The sequence below is a fragment of the Thamnophis sirtalis genome, unplaced genomic scaffold, assembly GCF_051295495.1.
Source record: "Thamnophis sirtalis isolate CommonGarterSnake01/CBP01778 unplaced genomic scaffold, rThaSir2_p1.2 scaffold_5, whole genome shotgun sequence".
Classification (NCBI taxonomy): Eukaryota; Metazoa; Chordata; class Lepidosauria; order Squamata; family Natricidae; genus Thamnophis; species Thamnophis sirtalis.
Window position 1 is genome coordinate 6475535 of NW_028261385.1, and position 22583 is coordinate 6498117.

Genomic DNA, 22583 nt, shown 5'->3' on the forward strand with positions numbered 1-22583 from the left:
GTTCTCCTCCTACCTCTCGGACAGGTCGCAGTCGGTGTTGGTGGGGAGGGAGAGATCGTCCCCGAGGCCCCTAACCTATGGGGTGCCGCAGGGCTCGGTTCTGTCCCCCCTGCTATTTAACATATACATGAAACCGCTGGGCGAGATCATTCGGAGGCACGGGATTAAGTACCACCAATATGCGGACGATACGCAGTTGTATCTGTCCGCCCCGTGCCAACTCAATGAAGCGGTGGACGTGATGAACCGGGGCCTTGAGGCTGTTAAAGACTGGATGAGAGCTAACAAACTGGTGCTCAACCCGGAAAAGACCGAGTGGCTGTTGTGTTTTCCTCCCAAAAATTCGGCTAACATTCCATCAATCAGGCTGGGGGGGCAAAATTTATACCCCTCAGACAGGGTCCGCAACTTGGGAGTCCTCCTGGATCCACAGCTGAGTTTTGACCACCACTTGTCGGCTGTGACCAGGGGGGCATTTGCCCAGGTTCGCCTGGTGCGCCAGTTGCGGCCCTACCTGAACCGGGAGGCTCTCACAACAGTCACTCGAGCCCTTGTGATCTCTAGGCTGGAATACTGCAATGTGCTCTACATGGGGCTGCCCTTGAAGAGCATCCGGCGACTTCAGCTAGTTCAGAACGCGGCCGCGCGAGTGATCATGGGCGCACCACGGTTCGCCCATATAACACCAATCCTCCGTGAGCTGCGCTGGCTACCTGTTGATCGTCGGGTGCACTTCAAGGTCTTACTTACCACCTATAAAGCGCTCCATGGTAGTGGATCTGATTATTTGAGAGACCGCCTCCTGCCAATTACCTCCCTGCGTCCCATCAGATCGCATAGAGTAGGCCTCCTCCGAATTCCATCCGCCAGTCAGTGCCGACTGGCGACTACGCGGAGGAGAGCCTTCTCAGTTGCAGCTCCGACACTATGGAACAACCTCCCCGTGGAGATCCGTACCCTCACCACAGTCCAGGCCTTCCGCACAGCCCTCAAGATCTGGCTATCCCGTCAGGCCTGGGGATAGGATTACTCTTACCCCGCCCGAATGTTGAGTGAATGTTGTGTTTTTATGGATAATTTTCTTTTATTCACGATTCTTTTTTCTTTTTAAGTCTTGTCTTGCACTCCCTTCCCCTCATTGTTGTAAGCCGCCCTGAGTCCCCTCAGGGAAAAGGGCGGCATATAAATCCTCAATAAAATCCTAAAAAAATCCTATAAATGCTCTAACATAGAGCTCAACTCCTGATAGCTTCCAGCACCTATATTAGACTGGAAGTGATTCATTATCTTCTCCTAAACTTTTTTCCCTTTCCCATTTCCAGACCCAGCTCTGAGATTTCCTGATGAACGCCTCTCTAAGAGTTAACAAGAAGCAAACGCGCTTAGATGTTTCCAAGATCACCAAGGTCAAATAAACGGTGCTCCCTGAAATTGATTCTTTTATTTGGAAGTAAATCCTACTGAGTTCCTTTCGACTGCCATATATTTCAGCATCAGGCTACAGTAAAACAAGGCTACTGTAAAGCAGGTTAATTGAACTTCCAGGAAAGCTGCTGTTCAGGGAAGCACAGCTGCATCCAGGCCGGGAGGGTTACAAATCGAGCCTCATTGAGATTAGCTCAATAAGTAGGAGAATATTAAAGAAGTTGCTCCCCCTGATCTAAAGAGCATGGAAAAATGCTCTCAAAGGGGAATTTGTTAGCATGCCGACCTCAATCTTTACAAAGTTTTTTGCAAGTAAGCAACTCAAAAGTTTTACCAAGTGTTGTATATTGTGTTTGTGTGAGGGATAGACGCAGGAGCCAAGGATCAGAGAGTAAGATGTTTATTAGTAGGTGACAAGCGATTCAGAATGTGTTACAACTGTCACAGTATTTATACTCTCAGGTACCAACTGTCATTTAACTGTCATTACAACCACCAATCACAGGCTGTGCTTCGCCCGACCAATTAGAACGCAGCACAGGCTGTTGCTGGGCTATAACACCAAGACTTCACGGGAAGTGATAGAACCTCTCTAACCTGTTCTGGTGAGGCTACATTTGGAAGATTGCGTCCAGTTTTGGCCACCATGATTTTTTAAAAAAAGACAATGAGACTCTAGAAAGTTTGACTAACAGAATAATAACAGAATGCTCTGTCCTGCACATTGACAAAAAAAATAATCAGAACACCGAATGCAAGTTGGATGGAAATGATCTCGTGGATGACCCTCACTCTGTCAAGGGCCTTGGAGTTCTCATCCCCTCTAAGCCCCAGAGCCTACCTAATTTTGCGAAGCTTCTTCTCCGGTAACATTGTACTGCAAACTAGGGCATACAAAACCTTTGCCAGACCAATCCTCGAATACACCCCTGGGGTTTTTTTTCTAAAGGGTTAGGGGTGCAAGGGTCTTGTAATTTGACAGCTTTAAGACTTGCACACTTCAGTGCCAGAGTTTCTGAGCCAACATGACTGGAGGAGGAATTCTGGGAGTTGAAGTCCACAAGTCTTAAAGCTGTCAAGTTTGAACACCCCTGGGGTTTTTCCCCTAAAGGGTTAGGGGTGCAAGGGTCTTGTAACTTGACAGCTTTAAGACTTGCACACTTCAGTGCCAGAGTTTCTGAGCCAACATGACTGGAGGAGGAATTCTGGGAGTTGAAGTCCACAAGTCTTAAAGCTGTCAAGTTTGAACACCCCTGGGGTTTTTTCCCCTAAAGGGTTAGGGGTGCAAGGGTCTTGTAACTTGACAGCTTTAAGACTTGCACACTTCAATGCCAGAGTTCCTGAGCCAACATTTTGGTTGCTAAGCAAGAGTGTTGTTAAGTGAGTTTCACCACATTTTACAAGTTGGCCATGCCTACCCAGTCACATGGCTGGCAAGCCGCTCCCACCCGGTCACATGGCCAGCAAGCCACTCCCACAAAGCAGCCACACCTACAGAAGAGGCTCTAATTTTTTTTTGAAACCCACCACTGATTCCAAGAGTGGAGAAATAGAGACATCTAGGAACAGGAACAAATGTTGTGTTGGGCAAAATGTGCTACTGTAAAAGACAGAGTAAGACCTATTTGCAGAAGCTCAGTTTGACATCTACATAATTCAGCCTTCTCATACTGAAAATTGCTGGCTGCTGCTATTTAATGCCGACTCTGCCTGCAATAAGATCTTCCCTAACCATGGTTTAATTAGGGATGAGAGAGCTGACCTGGCTTGCATGACTAAAACCGGTGTGGATAGAGAAGGACAGAGTTTGTTTATGTAAAGCTTGAAACGATCTCTTGAACTTGAACATTTCAACTCTGCAAGCTGAACAATTTCCATTGGAATCCAACATTAATCAGCAACTAGAAATTAACATTCACACCTCCCTTTAGATCTTGCTGCTTTAGGAGTTACCTTGCTTACCAGTTGATTGATTGACGGATGCAAATCAAGGTGCTAGTTAGTACCTATTAGAGCCTCCGTGACTCTGAATTTGGTTATCTGAGTGACCTGTTTGTCCTGCTAGATCTAAGAGGAGATCAATTAAACCCAAGTCTTGTCCCTAGGTGATTGTCATCTGAAAGGGCTTTGGGATAGGCATTCTCAAGAGCTATCGACTTTCTTTGGAAGGAGGAGGAGGAGGAGGAGGAGGAGGAGGAGGAGGAGGAGGAGGAGGAGGAGGAGGAAGAGAAGAGGAGGAAGAGGAGGAAGAGGAGGAGAAGGAAAAAGGAAAAGAGGAGGAAAAGAAGAGGAGGAAGAGAACATACTTGGAAGAAGAAACTTGCAAGAAAAAACTTTCATCAATTTTGAAGCTGACCTGACCAAAGGCATTTTGAAGCTTCAGTGTTGCCACATTGGAGCTGAGGGATAGGGAGGGGGAATAGAGATAGCTGGGGTTTTGTAGCCAAAACAAAATACTTTCTCCTGGGAACCAAGGTCATTCCCACAGGTGGCTGAAGAGAAGAGGAATGACATTACCAGGCAACTGGATGACACTCTGATTGGACCATGTGACTGATTGTTTGGGGAAGTGGAAAACTCTTACTTTTAATTAGGTGAAAATTGTGGAAGCCTTCAGAGTCAGTTTTCACCAGAACTGTGCCAATACGATATATCCAATAAAACTATTCTTTGAGGAATTTACATATATATATGTATATATTTATATACATATATTTATTTACATATATATATGTGTGTGTGTGTGTGTTTATTTGTGCTGATAAATAAATAAAGGGAGACTAGTATAGATCTATTTCAAGCTATTTAGCTCTCATCAGCTAGCCATACCCTTGCTGGGAATCGAACCTGTGCTCTATTGCCTCCTAGGTTCGATTCCCAGCAAGGGTATGGCTAGCTGATGAGAGCTAAATAGCTTGAAATAGATCTATACTAGTCTCCCTTTATTTATTTATCAGCACAAATACAATACAAATGTAACAAAGGCAACAGTAAAAATATTGGGTTTCTGTCTGGATGGTCTCTTGTGACGAGCCGAAGGACAGAGAATGGAAGTAGTGATCTTCCTCCCATATTTGGGCATACCAGGGGTTGTGACTTTAAATACACACACACACACACACACACACACACACACACACACACACACACACACATCTGTCCTATCATTGTTGGTGGGTGGGTGTTTGTTCTTGGTGGTTTCTTGATTAGGCTGTTGTTTTCTTTTTGATTGTTTTAATTGATTAATGATTGACTTGATCATGAATATAACGTATTTTTCGGAGTTTAAAATGCACTTTTTTTCCCTCAAAAAAGAGGCTGAAAATCTGGGTGCGCCTTACACACTGAATACAGCATTTCCTGCCTCCTGAAATCCCGTACCCTTCACCAAAATGGCCGCGCAGAGCCTTTAGGAGGCTTCCAGAGTGCTCCTGGGGTCTGGGGAGGGCAGAAATGAGGGAAAAACAGGCCTTTTGGGCTCAATTCTGCCCCCCAGCCCCAGGAGCACTCTGAAAGCCTCCTAAAGCCTATACATGCCATGGGGGGGGGGATAGGCCTGTTTTTACAAAAAAAGGGGCTGCTTTTTGCTCATTTTTGCCCCCCCCTCCCATGCTCTGAAAGCCTCTTAAAGGCTATTCATGCACTTTAAAAAAGGAGGGGGCATGTTCACGGAAAACGGGCTATTTTGGGAAAGTCGGCAGAGTGCAAAAACTTTTTTTTTTAAATTTGCCTCTTCAAAATCTTGGTGCGTCTTATACTCCGAAAAATACGGTAAACTATGGCTCTCCAGGAAGAGACGATGACTTTTCCTTGTGTTTAAGTAAATATAAGTAGAATTCCACTGCTACCATTTGTAGTCTAGTTGAATAAGTATGGGGCTAGGAGATCATGCCAAGTATATTTATCTCTGCCAACATTTTTTCTTAAAAAGTTTTTCATTTATTTTTATTACATAATAAAACTTCTTTTGTGAACAGATGTTGTCTGAATTCCCCACCAAACATTCCCACCAAAAAAACATAATTCATTTTACATTATATTTCCCTTGTTTCCAATTTTAGCCATATTATTTTTCTTCTCCTATTTCCCCATTTCTAGGTTTTTTTTATCATGTACAAACATTATACTTTTTCTTTCTCTTTAAAAATAAACAATTTATCATTTCGTTTCCATCTATTTTCCCTTAACAATATGAATCTTCCAATTTCAGATTTCAAGTTTTGCATAATCAACACAACGTAATTATCTAACAGCTTTAAGTTTCTTAATATAATTCCCCACACATTCTAATTTAAAACATATTTTACCTTGTTTACAATGCTTCTTTCTGCTGAGTCATATCATTCTACTTATTCTCCTATTTTTAAATTTTTTTTCCTCTTTTTCTTCTTTTTATGTTGTCGCATCTCTGCCAACTTCTGATTTTTACACTCGTACCTTCATGAAAGTGCGGAGAAACAGCACCTTACTCTAATGTTTCAACCCATCTAAGCTTTGGTTTAGATCAATAATGGAAGAAAGTACTGGAGAACATACACCAGACATGTCACTGGAATTGTGAGGGGTGGGGGGGAATTACAAAACTATTTCTCACTTATTTCGGTCATGTTAGGCAAGGGAATTTACTGGAGAAAGCAATTACATTGGGAAGATTTAGTGGTAAGGAGAAACCAGGCCACCAAAGGACACGATAGCGGGACACCATCAAAGATGACACCAGAGCATAGAACAGCTCAAAGAAACAATGTAATATTGGAAGATGAAGAGAGACCTTGCCCATAGGATCACTAAGAATCAGACACAACAGAAGCGATGACTTCTTCTTCTTCTAGCTTCAGTTGACCCTTCTAGCTAGAAATTAATCATTATTAATATATTGAATGTTTTAATATCAGTGTATATTGATTTACCATTCATTGCCCCAAAACCATATGGATTGGGGCAGCCTATATATTCCTTTTAGGAAACTAATCAATATATAAATATGGGGTGGTTTCTTCTTAAAGCAGCTTGGTGGCCTAGAGGTGAAGACACTCACTCACCGCCCACTCAGAAGGTTGAGAGTTTGATCCTAGGTAGCGACAGATGATTCTCTATCAGGGCACAAATAGAAAATATCTACTGTGAACCCTCTGTAGGTGTCAGGAAGGGCATCCAGCTAGTAAAGACTCAGCTCCACTCAATCAACCAAGCTCCATCCTGGTAGACCAAACAAAGATGGTGCTGTTTGACCTTCCCCAAAGGATACCTATTAAATTCCTCTTCTTCCTCCCCCTCCTCCTCCCCCCTCCTCCTCCTTCTTGCCATTGCTTAAGTCTTTCCAAATTCAAATTTTTAACTTCAAATTCCATATCTCAGAGATAAAGAGTTGAAATTTGGCTGCTTCACAACCAGAACATAAACAATGTAGCTGGATTCACAATGCCCCAGTGCAGTTCCTCCATCCACCCCTCCTGTTAATTGAAACTTTTGCCTACTTTATTGAACAATAAAAATGACAGGAATTATTCCCAGGTGTCCTTCAGTCTTTTTTAAAAAATAGAGAGTGGAAAAAAAATGGATAACGGGGGTCCTGGCAAAGGTGACATAAATTAATGCGGTGAGCCCAGCTATCAAACATTTTGATATGTGAATTGCCTGATATTTCTATAATGCCGTTCTTATGATTGGAAATGTTATCGCTTCCATTGAATCAATAGGAAATGTTAAAGCTCGGCAAAACCCCAATTACAAAATAAAGCTGCAAGGTTAACATCTGGGACTGGCAGAGATAGAAACAATTTCTATTGTCATAGCTTTCTGACAAGTAAATGTCAGAAACATAACACCTTCCACCGAGCTTTGTGAAAAGCACATGTAAAAGAGTGATTGCAAGGCAGTCCCAAGTCAAATCACCTGTCAGCCTCGGTTTGACGGGGAATTACTTTTGTTTTATGCATCTATTAACCTTGAACTATCAGCATTTGTTTTAATGTTCTGCTCTGAAGTGACCTAAATATACTTCCTTAATGCACTTAACCGAAAGCGGCAGTTAAAAATGGAAGCTGAAAGGAAGACCAGCATCTCACGCTGGTCACCTCTTGAAGCCCAATTCTGAATTAATTGAGTACGGGGGTCAATCCTGCTTATCTGAGATTCTCAATGGATGGGCTTCCAGTGGAGCCATTTGTGCAGCTTCTCTTTCGCTCCCTTTATCTCAAAGTCTATTAGAAAGACAGGAAATAAACATTGAAAGCCCGGCCTTTCAGGAGAATGAAGACACATTAGGGGCCTTCAAATCCATCACTTGAAGTTCATCAATATTTGCATGTTTTCTCCCTGGCAAATTAGAAATCTGTAGAAGCTTCTTCTCCTTCCATAAGCTTGTTGAGGTCTACATTCCAGTTTTTGAAAGGGACTCTACCACCACTTCGTGCTCCACAAGTGCCCCTTGTTGTAGTTTTCCACTCTTGGTTCCATTCCTTTGTGTGTTGATAAAATACGACGACAACTCCATTAAGTGAATAAGTACATCAAGATTCAACTTGGGCAATGTTTTATGGTGATGCCTGTGAACTACGCCCTTGCTGAATCATGATGATGGTGATGGTGATGATGATGAAAAGGACATGTGGTCTTTTAGTTTGTATGTTTCATTTTTTCCCGATGGAAGAGACGTCTACCTGGATGGTCACACTTCTTCAAAAGTGTGAACTTCTTTGTTCTTTTCCTTGAAGTTGTTTTGGTTCTCATCCAAGAAGCTTCTTCAGTTCTGAACCAAAGAAGCTTCTTGGATAACAAAGGTAATGTCTTTTAAAAAAACAAAGTCCAGTTGCCTTTTGATAAATATCTTTGGGAATTACAGGTTGTGCTTGTGTATTTTAAGAACCAGGAACCCATAGGTGGTGATAAAAAGTTCCTTCTGCAAGGAAGAAGGGGAAGTAGAGGAGGAAGGAAGTAGAGAAGGAAGGGAGGGAGAAAAGAAAAGAAAGAGAAAATAAGGTGGTGATACAGCAGGTGCTAGGGATGGTAAACAAAGCAATCCAAACTATACCTTATAACCTTTTAAATGGAATAACAATAGTATAAGAATGGCAAAGAAAAAGAATAACTATGTGAATGTATACCTATAATTGTATGTAAGAGAACAAATGACAGTAAAAATATAAAGCACAATTTAGGTAAATAATATTTGGTTATAAATAGCTAAGTATAAATAAATATAGAATTGTACATAAAAATGGATAACGAATAAGGAGATTAGGAATGCAAGATAGAAATGTATAGAAGGGAAAACACTAACTGCAAAGAAACCGATTCGGAACTGCTGTATGATATATGATGGAACTTATTGTTCCTAAGTTGTTTTAAGTTATGTGTCTGTTTCTGTTGATGTGTTTATGTGTATAAAATAAAAAAATTATATATATAAAAGTTCCTTCTGTGAATCGGCTAGCATTTTGCAAAGCCACAACAGCAACAGAGTGTAAAGTAAGAAAGAATTCATACAATACTTAGTCGGTGATAGAAAAGTGGTCCATCACTGGAGATTTTAAAGAAGAGATTAGACAACCATTTGTCTGAATATTATACGGTTTCCTGCCTGAGTAAGGGGTTGGACTAGAAGACCTCCAAGGTCCCTTCCAACTCTGTTATTCTGTTAAGTAATAGGGGTAGGCTTATCAAAGACAGATCCAACCTAGAAGCAAGGAGAAATTTCCTATCAGTCAGAACAACTAGCAATGGAAAGCTTTGCCTTCAGAAATTGTAGATGCTCCATCACTGGAGGCTTTGAAGAAAAGACTGGACAGTCACCTGTCTGAAATGGTAAAGACTTTATTTCCTAAGCAGGAGGTTGGACTTGAACACCTCCAAGGTCCCTTCCAACTCTGTTATTTGTGGGGGGGGGGGGGTTGTATTTATTAGTTTGTCAAAATTGTACAAGATATCAGGTATAAATATAAAAATGGACATCAACGAAAGGAATGAATACAAATAAATGGGGACAGTAGGACAGGGAAGGAAGGCACGCTGGTGTGCTTATGCTTATGTTTCGGATAAGTTTAACATCAGTTCACCGCACACACCGAAATGTGAGAGTGCGCACCTTCCGTGCATGTGCGCAGCCTTCTGTGCATGTGCTTTGCTCACTTTGCCCTAAGCATGCGGCTTAGTAAACATGGCTAAATGGGATGGCATAGAGGCGGTGGGCGGCCCACCTGCAGGTTGCCACTACCAATTTGCCCTAACCGGCCCGAACTGGCTGAACACCACCTCTGATATATGGTCTCTGGCTTGAGCAGGGGGTTGGACTAGAAGACCTCTAAGGTCCCTTCCAATCCTATTATTCAACATTCGTGAGTTTATTTTATTTTATTTATTAACAAACATGTAAAATACACACACATACACAAAACCTGGACGTACACCACATTTATACAATACAATACGAACAGGAACTTCCTGTTCTTTCTAACAGCAATTATCAATCGATACCGCTCACCTTATATTATTTCCCCTTCTATTGGATTTCATTTGGATTTCACCATTCTTAACCCTCTTATTTTACTCACAACTATTGTTTTTTGACTTTTGCTATATTCCTTCGTTGATTCTTGTTTCTTTCCTCCATCCACCTATACCATTTATCCCATGTCTGGAAGAATTCTGATTCTTCTTTTCCCTGGATTTCTTTAGTTAGTTTATCCATTTCGGCCCAGTCCATAACCTTTCTTATTATTTCATCTTCGCTTGGAATTAATTTGTTTTTCCATTTCTGGGCTAAGGCAATCCTTGCCGCCGTAATTATATGTAGTATTAAATACTGGATTTCTTTTTTGTATTTCACAAACATTATTCCTAATGGAAAAAAAAACCTTCAGGTTTCCATTCTATTTTAACCCCTGTTATTGCCTCCAGTCAATTTTTGATCCTTTTCCAAAAAAAATTTAGCCTCCTCACAGGTCCACCATAAATGTTAATATGTTCCGTGCATTGATTCGCATTTCCAACATTTTGGTGAGGTATTTGTTAAGATTTTAGCTACCCTTGTTGGTGCCAAGTGCCATCTGTAAAACATTTTGTACTGGTTTTCCTTATATGCAACTGATAGTGTCATTTTTAAGTTTGTTCCCCCAAATTTTTCCCATTTGTCTAATTCAATGTTATATTTGTGAGTTTTATCATCTCTCCCAACTTTTCTGAATCCCTCCTGCCTGTGAGTCACGTCTGCTGTGAATTAAACATGCTTAGAATGTAGGGCAATCCGTTCCTGAAAAGATAGGAAGCTCGTATTAAAATACTTGATAAAGTGAACATTATTTTCTGTGATGTAAAGGAACCAATGCCCCTTTAAAGTCTATTAAAGCAGGACCTGAATGGATTGGGGAAGCAGTTTGTATATTCACTGGCTCTCTGCTGATGATAAACGGATGAATGAAAATGTTTATGCTGGTTTTATGTTGATAGATGCTGGACCAAAAAGTCAATTGTTAACCAAATGCATGCAGGTCTAATGGAAAGAACTGTGGATTATAGCAGTTAATAGCAGTTAGACTTATATACCGCTTCATAGAACTTTCAGCCCTCTCTAAGCGGTTTACAGAGTCAGCATATTGCCCCCAACAACAATCCAGGTCCTCATTTTACCCACCTTGGAAGGATGGAAGGCTGAGTCAACCCTGAGCCGGTGAGATTTGAACAGCCGAACTGCAGAACTGCAGTCAGCTGAAGTAGCCTGCAGTGCTGCATTTAACCACTGCGCCACCTCGGCTCAGGGCACAATTGAAAGCATCTGGAGCAGCAGTGAGATTCACTTAGGTTTATCACCGGTTCACAACTGTTAACACATGTTCGGGCATGCTTGCATTGCACGCACCAGTGGTGGGTTACAACCGGTACACTCCGGTACCGGCGTACCAGTACCTGCCAGGATCACCAGGTACCGTTCTGGTATGGTGCTCCAGAAGGCCCACCTGCCCTCCTTATCGGAATTTTAAGTTTTTGGTGCTTCTGTGCAGGTGCATAGAGTGTATGGCACCTGCGCGACGCTCTGCCGAGCAGCTGGAGCACATCGGGGAGCCTTCTGTGTGGTAAGTACGCATGCGCACATTCATGTGGTGGGCGCCCAGCCCCATTGTACTGTACTGGTTGCAACAAGATCCGGAACCAGTGGTGGGTTTCAAAAATTGTTCGAACCTACTCTGTGGGTGTGGCCTCCTTTGTGGGAGTGGCTTGCCGCCCATGTGACCGGATGGGAGTGGCTTGCCAGTCATGTGACCGGATATGAAGATGCCGACGACACTTGTCAGAACCACCTTAAATTACCTCACACACAGCACTGGCATGCATAAGAATATGAGGTAAACTTGTTTTTTTAAAAGGCATCTTTGGTTTGCGTTAAAACAACTTCAACACACGCCATGTTCTGATTGCACCGCAAATGCAGTAGTCATCCTTACCTTTCACAGAGGCACTGAGTTTTATAAATATGAGCATGATAGTGTAGAATAATCATGTCCAAGGACCAGTGGTGGGTTTCAAAACATTTTGGAACCTCTTCTGTAGGTGTGGCCTGCTTTCCGGGTCCACTGGTGGAACCTCTTCTAACCGGTTCGGTAGATTTGACGAACCGGTTCTGCCGAATAGGTGCGAACTGGTAGGAACCCACCTCTGTCTGGAACCCACCACTGGCACGCACACACAGTTTCCACACATGTGTGTGTCCTTCTGCGCCTACATTTTGCTCACCTGTGCGGCCTCCACAAATGCATGCAGTGTCAAAAATGAGACTACATTGGATGTTTTGCAGCCGGCCCAGGCTCCAAAACATCCTATGTAGCCTCATTTTCGATGCTGCGTGCAGGCATGCAGGATTGCAGGATTGCAGGCCATTGGTGCGAGCAAAGCACATGTGCAGAATTCTGCATGCATGCATGGAAGGTGCACTACTGGTTTCGGTGAAGCGGTCTGAACCTAGTGAATATCACCTCTGATTCTGAGGCTTTAGATAAAGAGAAAGGCAATGTAAGCGAACAAAGTATTTATTTGGATCAAGACATTGGAGAAATTGGAGCAACGGTGAAATTCCAGATCGATCATTAGCAAAAGGAAACAATATTGCTGTGAAAAGAAAATAGCCATTTCAATAAATTCCTGGCATTGATTCAGAACACTTCATCTGGGGGGGGGAAAAACCCTGTCACACATAATTTCAGATAACATTCTGAGACTCTGGAAAGAGTGCAGAAAAGAGCAAGAGAGATGATTAGGGGATGGGAGGCTAAAATATGCATAGAACGGTTGCAGGAATTGGGTATGCCTAGACCTGGGATGTCAAACCCACATCATCACACGGTTGCATCACATAACATATCAGGAATTTCCCCCCTTTGCTAAACCAGCATGGAGGTGGCCAGCAGGCTGGGAGTTGGACAGCCCTGATCTAGGCTAATAAAAAGAAGCAATAGGGGTGACATGATAGCAGGGTTCCAATACTTGAGGGACTCCTACAAAGGCAAGGATGAGTTCCTGCCACTTCTAACCTCTTCTATAGAAGAGGTTCCACAAATCTACAGTGCTGTTTAGAACCGGTTCCAGCTCCCTCCCGCCGCCCGTCCGCACATCATCAAGATGAAGAGCGAGAGGAGGAATTCTGGGAGTTGAAGTCCACAAGTCTTAAAGCTGCCAAGTTTGAACACCCCTGGGGTCTTTTTATCTAAAGGGCTAGGGGTTCAAGGGTCTTGTAACTTGACAGCTTTAAGACTTGCGTGCTTCAAATGCCAGAGTTTCTCAGCTAACATGACTGGAGGAGGAATTCTGGGAGTTGAAGTCCACAAGTCTTAAAGCTATCAGGCTTGAACACCCCTGGGTTGTTTTTTTCTAGAGGATTAGGAGTGCAAGGGTCTTGTAACTTGACAGCTTTAAGACATGCACACTTCAATGGCAGAGTTCCTGAGCCAACACTTTGGTTGCTAAGCAAGAGCATTGTTAAGTGAGTTTCACCACATTTTACAAGTTGGGCACGCCCACCTGGTCACATGGCCGGCAAGCCACTCCCACAAAGCAGGCCACACCTACAGAAGAGGTTCTAAAAAAAATTGAAACCCACCACTGTACAAAGGTGATGGGGGTCAACCTATTCTCCAAAGCACCTGAAGGCAGGACAAGAAGCAATGGATGAGAACTAGTCAAGAAGAGAAGCAATTGAGAGCTAAAGAAAAAATTTCCTAACAGTAAGGACAATTAACCCTCCATAAGTTATGAGGACTCCCTCACTGGAGGCTTTTAAGAAGAGACTGGAGAGCTACTTGTATGGAATCGTATAGGGCCGGGATGGCAAACCTATGGCATGCGTGCCAGAAATGGCACGCAGAGCCATCTCTCTGCGCATGCCAGCTGTCGCCCATTGCTTCTTCTGGATTTCAGTGTGCACAATGTGCACCAGCCAGCTGATCTTCTTATGCATTGAAGCACTGGAAACTGGAAGAGCAAATCCCTGGTATGCATGCATGCACCGGGAAGCTGAGCTCCCGGTTTCTGGTGCAACTTTGTTTATGCATGCACAACAGAAACTGGAAGACTAAGTGACCTGCATGCATGAGCATCAGGGGTGGGTTTCAACCAGTTCGCGGCGGTCCCTGCAAACCGGTTGGTAGGCGAAGCCGGAAGTAAGTAACTTCCGGGAACGGCGAAGGGGCCACCCGCCCGCCCGCGCTCCTTACCCGGTTTTGATGAGTTCTGCGCTTCCACGCAAGCGCAGGATGCATACAGTGCCTGAGCGATCCTCCAGGAGCAGCTGGAGCATCGCACAGACGCTAGTACGCATGCGTGCGCCGCACGCGTGCACGAGGACGACGCCAGCCCCATTCCAACCGAACCGGTTGGAACAGGGCGAGAAACCCACCCCTGATGAGCATGCTAGAAACTGGAAGCTCAGCTTCCCAGCTATTCTGGTCTCTAGTGTTCTCCCACATGTAAATGTGTTCCTGTTTTGGCACTTGGTGCCGAAACGGTTCACCAGCACTGATATAGGGTCTCCTTGAGCAGCAGGGTGGTCTAGAACAGTGTTTTTCAACCACTGTGCCACGGCACACTAGTGTGCCGTGACATAGTATAAGGTGTGCCATGGGAAAAACACTTTATATATAGTCAATATAGGCACAGAGTTAATTTTTTTTAACATTTTCTAATGGTGGTGTGCCTCGTGATTTTTTTCATGAAAAAAGTGTGCCTTTGCACAAAAAAGGTTGAAAAACACTGGTCTAGAAGACCTCCAAGGTGTCTTCCAACTCTGTTAACAGCTTCTCGGAAAGCAAAAATATTCCTTTCTGCAGAATGTCATAGAAATTAAAGCTTACTTTACCTTTAAAAATAATAAGTTCCCCCCAAAAATATTGGTGTTATATATAGTTTTGCCATTAGGAGACATTTCACACATTACACTGCACAAAAATACAAATTTATGATAAACTCCGAAGAAAACTGCAGGTCATCTCTGTCTCAATATAACATTCCTGCCTGATATCAGTGTTTGATTTATTGGTATATGATTACACCGTTCAGATACATTTAAAGCAGACTGGATTGAAGAACTGAAAGCAGAAGGGAAGTAACTAGTGATGGGCTTCTGCTCTTTTCAATACCCCAATTGAAAAATTCTACAATCCATAGCAGATGTCCCAGCTTCATGCCTCAACGCTGATTGCATGCCAAATCTAACATGTATCTTCCAAAGTCAAGATGTGATTGATATTTGGACTTTCAGTTACAGAATAACATTCAGAAAATTTTGATTGTATGTATGTATCTGTTTGTCTCTATCTATCCATCCATCCGTCCATCAGTTGGTCCATCCATATATCTATATCTATATCTACATCTATATCTATATCTAAATTAAATCTAAATCTACCTACCTATCTATCTACCTATCATCTATCATCTATCAATCATCTAACTTCTATCATTTAACTATCCATCCATCCATCCATCCATCCACCCACCTTTCATCCATCCATCTATCTATCTACGGTATCTCTCTCTCTCTCTCTCTCTCTCTCTCTCTCTCTCTCTCTCTCTCTCTCTCTCTCTCTCTACCTACCTACCTACCTACCTACCTACCTACCTACCTACCTACCTACCTACCTACCTACCTACCTACCTATCTATCTATCTATCTATCTATCTATCTATCTAACATCTATCTATCTAACATCTATCTATATCTATCTATCTATCTATCTATCTATCTATCTATCTATCTATCTATCTATCTATCTATCTATCTATCTATCTATCTATCTATCTTCTAGATCTAGATATATCTATCATCTATCTTACATTTATCAGCTATCTATCCACCCACCCACCTACCTATCATCTATCTATGTACCCTCAAAGGGCCACAAAGGTCTTAACTGTAAATCCCCTGCTCAATTCTGGAGCCGACTGGAAGTGTGGTCCCCCCACCATAGAGTCTCCTCCTAGCATGGCATCCTTTTACCTCTGCCTGTCCTAAATGAAAGCCCTATCAATTGTGGAGCCAACTGGAGACATGGAGCCACCGCAGAGGGATGAAAGAGCCACATGCGGCTCCAGAGCCATGGGTTGCTGACCCCTGATCTATACCTATATCTATTTATCTATCATCCATCCCTCCACTCACCTACCTACCTACTTACTGTACTTAACTACCAATCTAGCTATTTCCATCACTATGAAGTCTCGTGGCTGTTCATGTTACCCAGCCTGCAAAACCCCTTTCTAATATTTTCCCCAAAGTGTCTTCAACATATTGTTCTGAAAGTCAAAACAGGCAACAAAACAGTTGTCGACTGGCAACTACCCAGAGGAGAGCCTTCTCGGTGGCTGCTCCGACCCTCTGGAACGAACTCCCCATGGAGATTCGTACCCTCACCACCCTCCAGACCTTCCGCGTAGCCCTTAAAACCTGGCTGTCCCGACAGGCCTGGGGCTAAAGACTTCAACCCCACCCGAATAGTATGACTGTTGTGCTTTTTAACGATGTATTGTCTTCATGTATATAACTTGTTTTGTCCTTCCCTCCCCCTGAATTGTGAGCCACCCTGAGTCCCCTCAGGGAAAGGGGCAGCATACAAATAAAGTAAAATCAATCAAAAATCAAATCAATCAATCAACCCTGAAAATAAGCTTGAACTTCTCCCTTCCTTTTTCTCAGGTGTCTCTATGCAATCCACAAAAATGTTGAAAAAATATAAAAATAGCATACGGCTCCAATTGTATTGTAGTAGTAGGTATTATCCTGATTTTTTAAAAACTGTATCTAGCAGATCGTGACCCGACAATTGCGCGATGGACATATGCGCGCCGACAAAATAGTGCCGATTAAAACGTGATGTCAAAATCGCGACGACAAAAGCGCAATGACAAGCACAATAAAATCGAAAAAATTACTGTTAGGGTTAGAGTTAGGGTTATAGTTTGTCTATAGTTTGTTGATGACACGATTTTGTCGGCGCTCATTTGCCCGTCGCGGTTTTGTCGGCGCACGTATGTCTATCGCGCATTTGTCGGTGAACCCAGGCGGATAACCCTCTAGTGTCCTTTGGGATTTCACAAATGGGTGGAAGTCACGGGAAGATGAGGACCTTCGGTCTGTTGGAAAGATTGGACTGCACCAAGGACAAGGCAGTGAGCTGCTGTACTTTCCACCAACTGCCATCGTAAAGATAAGCCTAAAGCATCACCAGAATAATTTCTGAAGCACCCTGAGGATCAAGTGAAAACAGCTGCAGCCTCTTTTATAGGAGAAGTAAAACTCCAGAAAATTGCAGCACAGCATGGCTCTTGTTTGTTTCCATTTGTTCTAAGCTACACATCTTAGTGTGTTTCCCCTACTACGTGGCTTTGTTGCAAACGAGTTTCCTCTAATTGATGGCGCGTTTTCCTTTATTTTCGCCACAATATTTTCTGTGCCTTTTGAGAGAGAGAGAAAGAAGAAGAGAGAGGATAGATAGATAGATAGATAGATAGATAGATAGATAGATAGATAGATAGATAGATAGACAGACAGACAGACAGACAGACAGAGAGAGATAGAGATAGAGATAGAGATAGAGATAGAGATAGAGATAGAGATAGAGATAGAGATAGAGATAGAGATAGAGATAGAGATAGAGATAGAGATAGAGATAGATAGATAGATAGATATGATATGATATGATAGATAAAAAGATAGAGATAGATAGATAGATAGATAGATAGATAGATGATAGATTGATAGATAGATAGATAGATAGATAGATAGATAGATAGATAGATAGATAGATAGATAGATAGATAGATAGATAGATGATAGAGGTGATAGAAAGAAAGAAAGAAAGAAAGAAAGAAAGAAAGAAAGAAAGAAAGAAAGAAAGAAAGAAAGAAAGAAAGATAGATCAGAGAGAAGATAGATGGATGGGTGGATGGATAGATGGATGGATTGAGAGAGATCATAGAGATAATAGATAGATAGATAGATAGATAGATAGATAGATAGATAGATAGATAGATAGATAGATAGATAGATAGATCATAGAGATGATAGGCAGACAGACAGACAGACAGACAGACAGACATATAGATAAAGATAGATAGGTAAATAGATGATAGATATGATAGATAGATAGATAGATAGATAGATAGATAGATAGATAGATAGATAGATAGATAGATAGATAGATGATAGATAGATAGATGATAGATAGATAGATAGATAGATAGATAGATAGATAGATAGATAGATAGATAGATAGATAGATAGATAGGCAGGCAGGCAGGCAGGCAGGCAGGCAGGCAGGCAGGCAGGCAGGCAGGCAGGCAGGCAGGCAGGCAGGCAGGCAGGCAGGCAGGCAGACCAACCAGACAGCCATAGAGAGAGGGGAGGGTGTAAATAAATGATAGAGATGATAGATAATAGATAGAGAGAAAGATAGATCATAGATAGATAAATAGATAGATGGAAGGAAGGAAAGAAAGAAAGAAAGGAAAGAAAGAAAGAAAGAAAGAAAGAAAGAATGAAAGAACAGCACCACAACATTCAAAAAGGTGCACATTCTAAGTAGCTTTTCATTGTTGCTGGATAGGTTAAAAATGCAGAGGTTTTCACTTAATGTAAACTGCAGAAATTTATTCCTCACCTTTTACTATAGGACCATAAAAGCCGGTATGGCCAAGGAGTTAGATAGCACAGGTTTAGACAAAGCTGTTGCTTTCACAGTGCAAAGCAATTTCCGTTGCCATAAAAGCAGGCACCATGCAACAGCCATCAAATGTGTACTGGTAGATTTGTGTAGCACCATAAATGGGGAGATTGAGTTAAGCCAGCTTGGGTGTTTGTGCATGTACTGAATCTTAAAGTGCTTGAATTTGCACAGTGCATTAAGCCACTGACACAAAGCAAGTTGAAATTAACCAAGTTTCAGAAATTATGCAAAAGCCGTTGACAAAAAGACAACTTCTTTAAGCTTAACGTCTAGGGAGATTCTCAGTCATCCAGGTGATAGCTGTCCCAAAAGTTGCTTTTTCCAAAGGCAACTGTACATTCTTTTCTTCCTATCCTACTCATCCAGGAAACTACAGCCAGAACTGAGGAAGCTTCTTGAAGGAGAAGCAAAATCTCTTTCAAGAAAAACACAAGAAACTCCAGTTGCCTTTTGAAGAAAAAAAAAAAAAGCACCTTTGCAGTCTTCTTTAAGCTTGTTGTTTAAACACAACCCATGTCTTGCCCCCATCTGGGTGTTTCAGATTTGCAGATTCCCCAAAGGGATTAGTCTCAAATGACATTTCGGGCATCTTGCTTTCAACATATCTTCCATAAATTAGAATAGAATAGAATAGGGTAGAATAGAGTAGAGTAGAGTAGAGTAGAGTAGAGTAGAATAGAATAGAATAGAATAGAATAGAATAGAATAGAATAGAATAGAATAGAATAGAATAGAATAGAATAGAATAGACAGAGTTGGAAGGGACCTTGGAGGTCTCCTAGTGCAACTCTCTGCTTAGGCAGGAAACCCTACACCACTTCAGACAAATAGTTATCCAAACATCTTCTTAAAAATTTCCAGTGTTGGAGCATTCACAACTTCTGGAGGCAACTTCTGTTCCACTGATTAATTGTTCTAATGGTCAGGAATTTTTTCCCCTTAGTTCTAGGTTGCTTCTTCAGATTAAGATTACTTCAGATTAACAGAGTTGGAAGGGACATTGTAGGTCATCTAGTCCAACCCCCTGTCCAAACAGACCCTATATCATTTTTGACAGATGCCAGTCCAGTCTCTTCTTGAAAGCTTCCAGTTATGAAGCTCCCACAACTTCTGAAGGCAACTTCTGATCCATTGGTTGATTTCTCTCTCCTTGACTAGTTTCCACCCATTGTTTTTTGTCCTGCCCTCAAGTGCTTTGGAGAATAAGTTGACCCCCTCCTCTTCTTTGTGGCAACCCCTGAGATATTGGAAGACTGCTATCATGTCTCCCCTGGTCCTTCTTTTCATTAAACCAGGCATACCCAGTTCCTGCAACCGTTCTTCATATGTTTTAGTCTCCAGTCCCCTCATCATCTTTGTTCCTCTTCTCTGCACTTTTTCTAGAATCTCAACATATTTTTTACATCATGGCAACCAGAAGTGGATGCAGGATTCCAAGTGTGGCCATACCAAGACATTATAAAGTAGTATTAATACTTCACGTCATCTTGACCGAACTTTCAGAGGCTCAATATAATACTATATAATATAATTGCTTTTTTTTTTCATTTTCAATCCCTGTTTACAAAGAACAGGGAAAAGAAGCATATATTTACTTAACTTGTTTGTTTTCAAAATCCAGTCTTTAAATTTTAAATTTACATTTGAATGTTTCTTTACAGTCTTCATAGAGGGATGTAGGGTTAGGCTTAACCAGCGGTGGGCTCCTGGGGGTTCGCAGGGGTTTGAGAGAACCCCCCAAATCCCACTCTTGGCTGGCCATGCCCATCCTGCCCCCCCTCCCAGGAGTCCTCAAGGGGCCCATTTTGGATGCAGGTAAGTGCAGGGTGCATACGGAGGCTTGGGGAGGGTGAAAAATGGGCCTACTGGAAGTTCAGGAAGGCCAGAAACTGGCCCGTTTAAACTCTCCAGAGGGTTTCCATAGCCTGGGGAGGCCTTTCTCACCCTTCCGGTGGCTCAAGGAAAGCCATTGGACCCCAGGGAGGACAAAAACGCCCCCTCCCTGCAGGATGAAGGAGGCTGAATAGGCTACACCCACCATAGCCACACCCCTGGCTAAGTTTTTGAAGCCCACCCCTAGAGTTAGTGTATTATTCAGAGTCTAAGACACCCCCCCAAAAAAGAGCATGGAAATGATGTACACTGAATACAGTCATTTTTGGCCTCCCGAAGCCCCGCCCCCGCATCCCATTTTTGCAAAAAAATGGCCCATTTTTCGTAAAAACTAGGGATTTTTGCCTTTCCCCAGCCCCTCAGAAGCACTCTGCAGGCTTCAGCAGGGCTGGGGAAAGGCAAAAATGCCCCTGTTTTGTGAAATGAGGACAACCCCCCCCCTTTTTTTCTTACTTACCTCTTTGAAATCTTGGTGCGTCTTATACAGCAGTGCATCTTATAGTCTGAAAAATACGGTAACCCTAAGCCTCCCATTCTACAGCTCGATCATCATTCTCCATACTTGCTCTTCTTTAAATATGTTCTAGCCAGAACAGCTGACTTTTTTTTTTTAGGTGTCTTACAATTGTATGAATAATTCCAAACACTCTGATTTTTTTGCTAACCTTCTACCCTACCACCACCACCCCTGCCCCAACACAGCTAGTTCTTCTGATCGTGTTAAGCTACCTTATTCCACTCTGCGTGGTGTTTCCACCTCCAGCCTAGTACAATATTGGTTGCTTTGAACCGCAGAATTCTTAGGTCTGTTCGGCTGTCATGCAGTGAGGAGATTTCACAACTGTAAGGTTGGATCTTTCGGCATCAACACCTCCTCTTGTGCCAAATCCATTTGATCTTCTCATGCTTGGCGGCATTTCAAGAACAGCCTTAGTTTAGCTTTCCTTGAAACAGTCTGTAGAGATTCTCAGTCATCCAGGTCATTCAGGTCCCAAAAATGCTTTTTGAGAAGGCAACTGGACTTTCTTGTTTTTTTTTTCTTTTGAAGACATTTGACTTCTCATCCAAGAAGCTTCTTCAGCTCCGTACCAGTTGCAACGGGATCCGGAACCCGCCACTGGTTGTCTGCCACACCTATTGATCACTGCCCCCTGCCTTTTATCCCCAGAACTAGGGTGGGTTTTTGCTAGCAGCAGTGGCTCTTCCATATCAAGGACCAGCCCATAGATTTCCACTGTTCTCCTCTCCTCTGCCTTCTGTGCATCCGCGCTTCAAGCACTGGACCCAGCTGTTCCTCCTTTTCCTCATCAGCCACCTCCAGGCCTGGGGGCTGTTGACTTCTCCATCTCAGGGCTGACAGACAGCCCAGGCTTCACCTCTGTCTCTCTCTCTTTCTCTCTGCTAGCTCCATTCTTTCTTCCCCCTCGGATCTCTCAGGTTGCCTTGATGCTTATCCTGACTCCCATGCCTCCTCCTCATCTGATTCGGCTGCTGGAGGGGATGGCAGCCTACAGGCCACAACATTAAGAGCCGAGGTGGCGCAGCGGTTAGAGTGCAGTACTGCAGGCCACTGAAGCTGACTGCTATCTGCAGTTCGGCGGTTCAAATCTCACCGGCTCAAGGTTGACTCAGCCTTCCATCCTTCCGAGGTGGGTGAAATGAGGACCCAGACTGTGGGGGCGATATGCTGATTCTTTAAACTGCTTAGAGAGGGCTGAAAGCCCTATGAAGCGGTATATAAGTCTAACTGCTATTGCTAATATTCCTTGCAGACAGCTGGTCATTTGCATCCTTTTCGAATGCTTCAACGACCCTCTCTCAGCAGTTTACAGAGTCAGCCTATTGCCCCAACAAGAATCTGGGTCCTCATTTTACTGACCTCAGAAGGATGGAAGGCTGAGTCAACCTTGAGCCGGTCAGGATTGAACTGCTGGCAGTCAGCAGAGTTAGTCTGCAGTTCTGCAGTCTAACCAGTGTGCCACCACGGTTCTATCTTCCAAAGTGTTAGTAAAAGTCTTTATTTTCTTATAAGGAACTAGAGGTAGCAATTGCTCAAAC